Source organism: Acinonyx jubatus, chromosome C2, assembly GCF_027475565.1.
Source record: "Acinonyx jubatus isolate Ajub_Pintada_27869175 chromosome C2, VMU_Ajub_asm_v1.0, whole genome shotgun sequence".
Taxonomy (NCBI): domain Eukaryota; kingdom Metazoa; phylum Chordata; class Mammalia; order Carnivora; family Felidae; genus Acinonyx; species Acinonyx jubatus.
In genome coordinates, this window is record NC_069384.1 from 26,763,176 (window position 1) to 26,772,216 (window position 9,041).

General features: G+C 37.0%; 1 long non-coding RNA gene across 3 annotated transcripts in view; it reads right to left on the reverse strand.

The window, feature by feature from the left end:
* Positions 1–5,570, reverse strand: part of LOC106973109 (uncharacterized) — a 159,152-nt gene extending 153,582 nt beyond the window's left edge. For 2 of the 3 annotated variants that reach the window (XR_008298134.1, XR_008298135.1), the window contains exon 1: positions 120–5,570. This is a non-coding gene — a long non-coding RNA (uncharacterized LOC106973109). The remainder of the gene's footprint in view (positions 1–119) is intronic. The other variant, XR_003426790.2, reaches the window with a different exon arrangement.
* Between the last annotated feature and the right edge of the window lie 3,471 nt (positions 5,571–9,041).

The window sequence follows — 9,041 nt, forward strand, 5'->3', positions numbered from 1 at the left end:
AACTCTATATCCACTATAATCAGTTCAATATCAGAAAACAAAATCGTAAAAATGCAGACCACAGTATTCCCTTAAGATTTAAACAAACAAACAAAAAATAGGCAAACAATACGCAGTACCTTGTAAACTTCTCCAAAAGTGAACATGCACACTCCAAAGTCATGTCGATTGTGAGGAATCATTCTTACTGCCCAACTTTTCCCCCAAAAAGTAGATTTGATATGTAGCCTTACCTAGATGTCTTCTGGCTTTTCTGCAGATCAAAAAGTTTCCTGCCTAAGCACACAGATATTCTTTCACAAACCATAAAGGCCCTTTTATGAATCCAGCACTGTAACAGGCTGCTTTCCACACCACGTTGAGAGCCCAGTGCGTCAGCTCCCAAGATAAAATACATTGCTAATACACAATTAGTGGGAGAGGTTGTCTATTGGAGAATTTATCTTAACGAAAGAAGGAAAAAGAAGGGTTTTTTTTCTTTTTTTCTTTTTCTTTTCTTTCTTGTTTTTTTTTGTTTTTTTTTGTTTTTTTTGGTTTTTTTTTTTTTGGAAAAAGCAAAGAGGGTGCGGTCAGATGTTAGCTTTGCCTGAGAAAAGGGCCCTACACTGCACTAGTACCTAAATACTAGCAGAAGCTGCCTGGGAAGAGAGCCAATGGAAGGACTTTGTTTGACCCAGCTGCCAATCTCCCCTGAAGCCGTGCGCCAGACTAAACACTCACACTATTTTAACTCAAATCAGGCTACAGCAGCTGTTTGCTTTCCGGCTCTGAGCTCTGCACCCACCATGGCCTGCTCAGTTCACCCACCCGGCGAGCTCTGCTAGCTGCCTGGCTGAAATCTGTTCCGGGTTGGGATTTGTCACTGGACGGCAAATTTTAACCCTATTCCTCGTGGTAAATATGGACTGTGCCCATCAGCATTTGGATCTGACAATTTGGGATCATTTTAATGATCTTTTAAAAGAACAGTGATATTTTATCATAGATGAGAATTGAGATTTGAAGGACTCATACATTTCTTTGAAATCCTAACCTAAACTCTTCTGATGTGTTCAAGTTAACCCATGCATCTCTAAGAACAAAGATGGTACCTGTTCACCCTAATAGCAAGATAGAAAGTTGAGGTCACAAGACTGGAGAGACTCACATCATTCTAAGAGTTAGTACTGACTACTTTATGCTCTGGAAAGTTCCTCCAGAAGCAACACTGAGGCACACAAGTAGTTTGTTTTCTTTGTATAAAAAAGTGCCAAGGGGCCCAATTTACCTTTCCTAAATTTCTAAGCGTATTTAGCTATTAGGCTGAGTGTAAAAATTATATCCTGAATTGTAAAACATTAAAATTTGCCCACTGGTAATCTCAAGTGGAAAGGAAAGAGAAGTTAGTCAGGGAAGTACAGTTTAAGCAATCGTCAAAATTATCTGAAGTAGCAGAGAGAAGAGATGTGATAACAAAGGTCTATTGCACACTAGACAGGAGCCAAACATTGTATATGTGGAGAAAATAAGTCAGTAAGTCATTCAACGTGTGGAAGAGACAGGAGTTAAGAGGAGTGTGATAACATGGCTGTCACCAAGTTATTCTTACTCGTGACCAAACCCCTAATTATGGACAACAATGGTGAGAGAATTCATTTAGAGATTTTAGTTTTTGCTGCTGCAATGGGGTAGAAAGATGTCTCTTCATTTAGGTCAAATAGCCAGTAAGACTTTTATTTTATTTTTAACCTGAACTGGTTCACTCTGTAGTCAGAAGATGAGCGAAAAGAAATGTTTTCAAAGTCCTGTGAAAGTATGTCCAGGAATGTTTTCAGAAAGTTCTGTTTTAAGCAGAGTTTACTTTGTTTCTATTCCTGCCCCCAAATGATATGTCTGTTTTCTTATCTTAGAAACTAGAGATCTAAGTTACAAAAATTGTAATTTTATAATAAAATGTTATTCCCTCAGATGGGAAGTGGTGAATATGGTTACAGAGAGGTTGAACTATTAGGTTTTATGGGTGCACATAAACTGAAAGACCCAATTCATTAAAAATGCATGTCAAGATAATATTGTAGAACAGGTAAGTTACCATCCTTCTTCTGACAATAATACATGTATAAACCCAGAAGATTCCCATTGGATCTGGTTTCCGACATAGCACAGTACACTTTGATGCTCAAAATTCTTATGGAATCAGATAAAATGCTGGGAAATTGTTTCTTCTGTGCCCTTTTCATTCAATTCAAGAAAATATTCAACACATTTCTCTGAATGGTCTATTACAACCTATCAAGTATGTGCCTCTGCAACAGCTATAAAATGGTGAACCTGTAGTAGCATTTGTTCATCTCAGTAGTTACTTCTCTTATACTGCGTTCTGCATTTCAATCTTCTCCTTAGATGCCCGTGCACAAAGCAGTTAGTTCACATCATGAGAGCTCTGGGCTGAAATGTATTCTCTTCCCCCATTTCATATGTTGAATTCCTCACTCTCACGACCCCAGAATGTGACTGTATTTGGAGACAGGAACTTCATTAAAGAGATAACTTCATCCAACGGGGTCATTAGGGTGGGCCATTATCCAATAATGACTAGTCAATGTCCTTACAAGAAGTGATTAGGACACAGATACAGAGGGAAGATCATGTGAAGACACAGGAAGAAGTCCAGCTGCAGCCAAGGAGAGGGGTTCAAAGGAAACCAAACCTGCTGGCCCTTGATATTGGACTTACAGCTGCCAGGACTGTGAGAAAATAAAAAGCCAACCTGAGGAAACTAATACAATACCTATGTAAAAAGGAGTGAAAAATTGTCTTATTGCTGTAATACAATTTGTTTCTATACTCAGGTGTTTGATTTTGTCCAAGAGATGAAGGAAGTGCGCATAATACTATTTTCCAGAAAAGGGGAAAAATTACGTGTGTGCTGAAATTTTATATAAAAGTCATACATGATGTTAAGAATGAAGGACAATATAATACAATGCCACTCTTCCGCAATACTTCTCAATTCATATTTTGAACAGGAATATTGTGCTTAAGTCATTGTCTGGTACATGATAAAATAGTATGTGCACAATTTATATGCACAGGCTTTGCAAAGAATTATGGAAGACATAGGTGCTTAGCTTTTCCTTTAGGACAATAAAAAATGGTGTGTAAATCTTCGATTTTGTAAGACAGTTTTGATGCATGGGCAATTATAATCAAGGCTTGATAGCAGACAAAAATTTCATATCAAGAGTTGGAAACACAAAAGGACAGTCTTTGAAGCGGAGAGTTCAAATAACTTTTACAAAGGGAAGAGGCTCTAAAGGGAGAAGAGAAATGTAGAAGAAAGTCTGGATAAAGGTAAATGAAGTGAGACTGAAGGTAATCAAAGATCAAAACAAGTCAAGGATTAATGAGAATATCCCAAAGGGAAACCATATTTTTCCAGATAATTAAGGGAAGGACACCCCACATACGTGAAGTTGAAAGCAACAAGTTAGCAATGAGAAATGGATTAGTGTAGAAATACTTTTGTTATTGTGGTATGAAGAACTTTGAGTTGCCCACAAGATTCCCACTCCCTCGTGTACACTTGTATAATACTTCCTCAGAGGTTGAATATGATGAGATGGTTGCTCTGTTGGTTAAGTTATCAGCCTACGAGCGTCAATGAGATCTCCATGTAAAGTTAGTAGAGGGAGAAAGAAGTCAATACTAAATGAACACACTTGACCAGAAGACGTAAGGAAAAGGTGACTAGAATTACCACTGCAAGGAGATAGTGTTTTACCTAGCAATGATCCCCACCAGCTGACATGAGGATGTGACTATTCATTCATCTTTTGATTCAACTCATCCTCTCAAAACTTCTATTTAATGCCCGCGTTGAGTAGAGCATGGGCTAAGTGTGTGGGATAAAAAACACGGCCGCAGACGTCATGTTCCAGATAGTCTAATAAACAGAATGCTGAGATAATGTCCAGTGGTCTTGTGAATGTGACAGAATGCTACAAAAATATTGATATTTATCACACACTCAAGCACTTAAACATGTTACTGTGAAAGGCATTATCATGGAAAACAAAAATAGTTTTTGTCCCCCCATAGCTTCATGGTGACATTGTCTTAAGGTACCTCCGTATGTCAATGCTTGTGTGCAATTATGACTGTTAGTTTCACTTATCTTTTTTGGTATACATTTCCTTTATTATTTCCCATGGTAGTTGACACCAGAAAGACCATATACCTTTTGAAATGCTAATATTTGATAATAAGATCCAAGACCTAATCCTTGTCCACAAAAGCCCTTTATTCCTCCAAAGTAAATAGCAAACTGCACTATAATGGCTTTCACTTTAAGCAAGATATACTACTAATAACAGTACTACCTTGAGAAAAACTATTTCAAATAAATGTCAAGTGTAAATTGAATGTGATCATGGAAAACTCCAATTATTATAAGGAAAATGATCTTAAATGACTATGTGAATATTTTCCATGAAGATCCTTAGCAAATATTTAAAATAAAACATAATACAATATATAATTCTCAAAGTGGAAAGAACTTTTTAAAAAACTTCCTGCCAGGGGTAGCAAATGGAAGGGCACAGAGGCACATAGAACACACATACAAACAAATATGATCTCCCTCTCTCTCTCTGCCCTTTCCCTGCTCATGATCTGTCTCTCTCTCTCAAAAATAAGTAAACATCAAAGAACTTCTTTAAAAAAAAAAAGAAAAAACAGAAGGCAGAAGAGTGGTTTCCAGGTGCTGATGACGAGATGTGGTCAAAGGGTAAAACTTTCAGTTATAGCATGAATACATTTTAGAGATCTAATGTACAGCACGGTAAGTATAAATATCAATGCATTGCAGACTTAAAATTTGCTAGGAGAGTAGATCTTAAGTGTTCTTACCATACATACACACACACCGGTAACCAAAGGAGGTGATGGAAATGTTAATTAGCTTGATGTTAGTTAGTAATCATTACACAAGTCATACTCATATCAAAACACCACATTATACACCTTAAATATATACAACTTTAAATTTGTCATTCCTCAATAAAGCTGGAGAAAAATAAAAATAAATTTTAGAAAGAACCCAGTATAGTGGTCTTTCTTTCTCAAGTTGGACCCCAAACTTTGTATTTGGATTTGGAAATCCTCCCTAAGTCATTCTACTTCTTTTTCTTCTCCTTTTCATATACTTAGAAATAGATTTGTTATGCTACATTCTTTATAACACAGTGTTGGATCACCACCTAAAATAGGAATGATATGTTCTACCTTAATACCTGCCGTAACAATACCAGCCATAATAATGGCTAGTTGTTTTTTTTTTTTTTTTTTACAAATTTGTACCGTGCCAGAATTACTATACCAAAATTCTTTTACTTACTTTTTCTTTTTCATAAAAAAAGTGTGCAAAGGACTAGAACGATAGTGAGGATGAGATCTAGTGAAAAGCTTGCAGATGCAGATATTTTCTGAGAAAACCCCAATTTACAACTTTTTAAAAGTAATATAGGAAATTTCTTTATTTTTTTAAATGTTTATTTTTGTTGTTGTTTTGAGAGAGAGAGAGAGAGAGAGAGAGAGAGAGAGAGAGAGAGAGAGAGACTGCACAAGTGGGGGAAGGGCAGAAAGAAAGGAAGAGAGAAAAATCCCAGGTAGGCTCTATGCTGTGGAGCCTGAGGCAGGGCTTAATCTCAGGAAGTAGTGAGATCATGACCTGAGCAGAAATCAAGAGTTGGATCCTTAACTGACTGAGCCACCCAGATGCTTCCCCCCAATTTATAGCTTTTAATGGCAAGTTCCTAAGAATGTGCCTCTTATAATTATGCTTCCAATCAACCAGTGGTGAGTGATCTTAAATAAAGAGCAATAGTAGCAAATAAAATGCATTGTTCACTAACTACTGAACTAGTCCTATGACTTAATCTCCTTAAAATCTTCACTCCAGCACAGTGAAATACATTCTATTGTATTGAGTTGAATAGTCTCCCCAATATCCATGTACCTCTGGTACCTGTGAATTTGAAATAGGGTATTTGCAGATGTAATCAAGTTTAGGTGAGGTTATACTGGATTAGGTCCTAAACTCAATATGACAGGTGTGCTTATAAAAAAAGGAGAGAAACTTAGAGACTGACACACACATGGAGAATGCCATGAGACCATGGGAGGCAGAGATTGTAGTGATGCATCTACAATATAAAGAACACCAGGGATTGTTGGCAAAATCATCAGAAACCAGAAGAAAGTCATGGTTTCCCTAGAACCTCCAGAAGGAACCGATGCTGCTGATTCTTTGATTTCTTACTTCTAGCCACCAGATGTGAGAGAATACATTTCTGTTGTGCTAAGCCACCCAATTTGTGGTAATTTGTTATGGTAGCCCTAGGAATCTATTATTATTATTATTATTATTATTATTATTATTATTATTATATAGATGAGGAAGTGAGACTTCAAGAAGTTCAATATTGTTCAAATAAATGGAAAAACAGAATTAAATAAAAAAATCTGACACCAGAGCATAGGCTCCTGATCACTATGTATACTGTCTCTAAGGTAATCTTTAATTGTGTGCTCATTATACAACAGGCATCTACTCTGTAAGTGTTTTGTGTAGTATAATCATTGTTTAGGTTAGCTGTTTTATAACATTTCTTGCGAATTATCCATATTACCCCATTAGTGCATGAAACTAGGTTCATTGTCATGTTCTCTCTCCCCATTCTGGACACTTGTGGGGATGCCCTTCCTTCCAGCACTTTGTTTGGCTCTCTTCCATTTGGAGACAGCATGGGTATGAACTCAATTAGAAAGATTTTCCTGACTAATTCCTAACCAAAGTCTAGTTTAGCATTCCTTCTATGTATCAGTACAATACCTATATCTCAATAACATAAAAAAATCTGCTGTAATTTGCTTTTCTCAATTTCCCAAGACTTTAAGAATGGGGGACTGTGCTTCCTCATTTCTACTCTCAGTAACCCACACAGTCTTTAGCATTGAGCAAGCACTCCTAAGTGTCATGTATTACTTAAAGAAAAAAATTACTAAGTGGAATATTAAAGTTAAATAAAACAGAAGTCTTGAATTACACAGAAAATATAGATGGTTACAGATTAATTTAAAATTTGAAAATATACAGAAAAATACAAATTCAAATACAAGAAGAAACTGGATTCTGGAGAGTGGACAGCATTTTTGAGTCATTTCATACTGTCATTAATAGACCTGAGATTTATTTTAATGAATGAATAATGTAACACTCCACTTAAGTGATTTTCTTATTTAGAGTGTTTGTTCCTTTCTCATGGGGTAAGTATATTTTTGTCATCCAGAGTATTCTTATGTTTGAGTTTTTTATGGGTTGAATTGTGTCCCTCAAATGTTATGTTCATGTCATAACCACTGATACCTGTGAATATGAACTTATTTGGCAGTAGGGTCAATGAAGAGGTAATTAGTTAAGATTAGGTAATACAGGAGCATCTGGATAGCTCAGTAAGTTCAGCATCCAACTTCAGCTCAGGTCATGATCTTGTGGTTCATGAGCTCGAGTCTCGCATTGGGCTGTGGGCTGACAGGTCAGAGCCTGGAGCCTGCTTCAGATTCTGTCTCTCTCTCTCTCTCTCTCTCTCTCTCTCTGCCCATCCCCTGCTCGTGCTCTCTCTGTCTCTCTGTCTCTCTGTCTCTGTCTCTCTCTCTCTCTCTCTCTCAGAGATAAATAAATACTAAAAAAAAGATTAGGTAATACAGAAGTAGGGTGGGTCCTTAACTCAGTATGACTAGTGTCCTTATAAGAAGAAAAGACACATAGACACAGACACCCAGAGGAATGACAGCCATGTAAAGACTCAAATTCACAACGGGAACACCATGGGACAATGGAGACAGAGACTGAAGGGATTTCCTCCAAACTGAGGGTACCAAGGCTTGCTAGAAACTACCAGAAGCCAAATGAAAGGCATGGAAAAAGAGTTCAACGGAAGCATGGCTTGCTGACACCTTCATTTTGGACTTCTGGCCTCCAGAACTTTGAGAGAATAAATTTCCATTGTTCAAAGCCACACAGATTGTAGTACTTTCTTAGGGAAGCCCTAGCAAATTAATACAAGTGTCTTTATCTTGAAATGTAATCACAATGAATTATATTATGGGTTCCCCACTTTCTAAAGCACCTGCTTTGGGTTCACGGACTTTTAAAATTTTAACTTCTTAAATGTTTACAATCATTACAATTTTTTGGAATCTAAAACAAATCGCAGTAACAAAAACTTGATATCTTAACACATTATATATGTTCTAATAATAACATCGTTGTTGTTAAAACTTGAAGATAGGTATAAAATTTATTGAAATGGAACATAGATCTCTCAGGAAAAAGACACTGATGGCAAACAGACTTGCACTTTCATCTGGCCAGCCCCCAGCCCTTTCACCACAGCATTCCCCACACATGAAACAGATTACATTTCAAATTTATAGCCTTCAGAAGAAATCTGAAATGCTCAATTGTGGGAACGAAAGGCCCGTTATAGTTCTGATGTATCTAGTCCATACTTCATAACACCCATGTGAAACATAATGTATGGAATGCTGATGAGGATTTAGGGTTAAAATCTCAAGACAGCCAAAAATGTGATTAATATTAGCCTTTTGGAGCAAAGGTCTAAAATAGAAAACATTTTATTTTATTAACAAAACTAGTGGGACGTAAAACTGAGCAGATATGCAGGTATAACCCATAACCTTCAGTAGTCCTCTCAGAGCATAAGGTACCTCTAATCTCACAAATAATATCACTGTAATTAAATGTTACAAAAGCAGAGATCAAGAATGTGCATGGCCACTAGGGACATTAGCCAAAGTGCAAAGTATGCTATTTGTCTTGGGAAACTTCTCACCTCTTGGTAAACTCTCTTAATCAGACCTCAGGCATCCAGTGCCCTCATGCTGCCCTTTGGCTGTCCTAGGCTCCCCTGGCCCATTGAATGCCAATGTCCCCTCCTCCTTGGAGCAGCAGCCCTGTGTTTTAAAATCAAACTTCC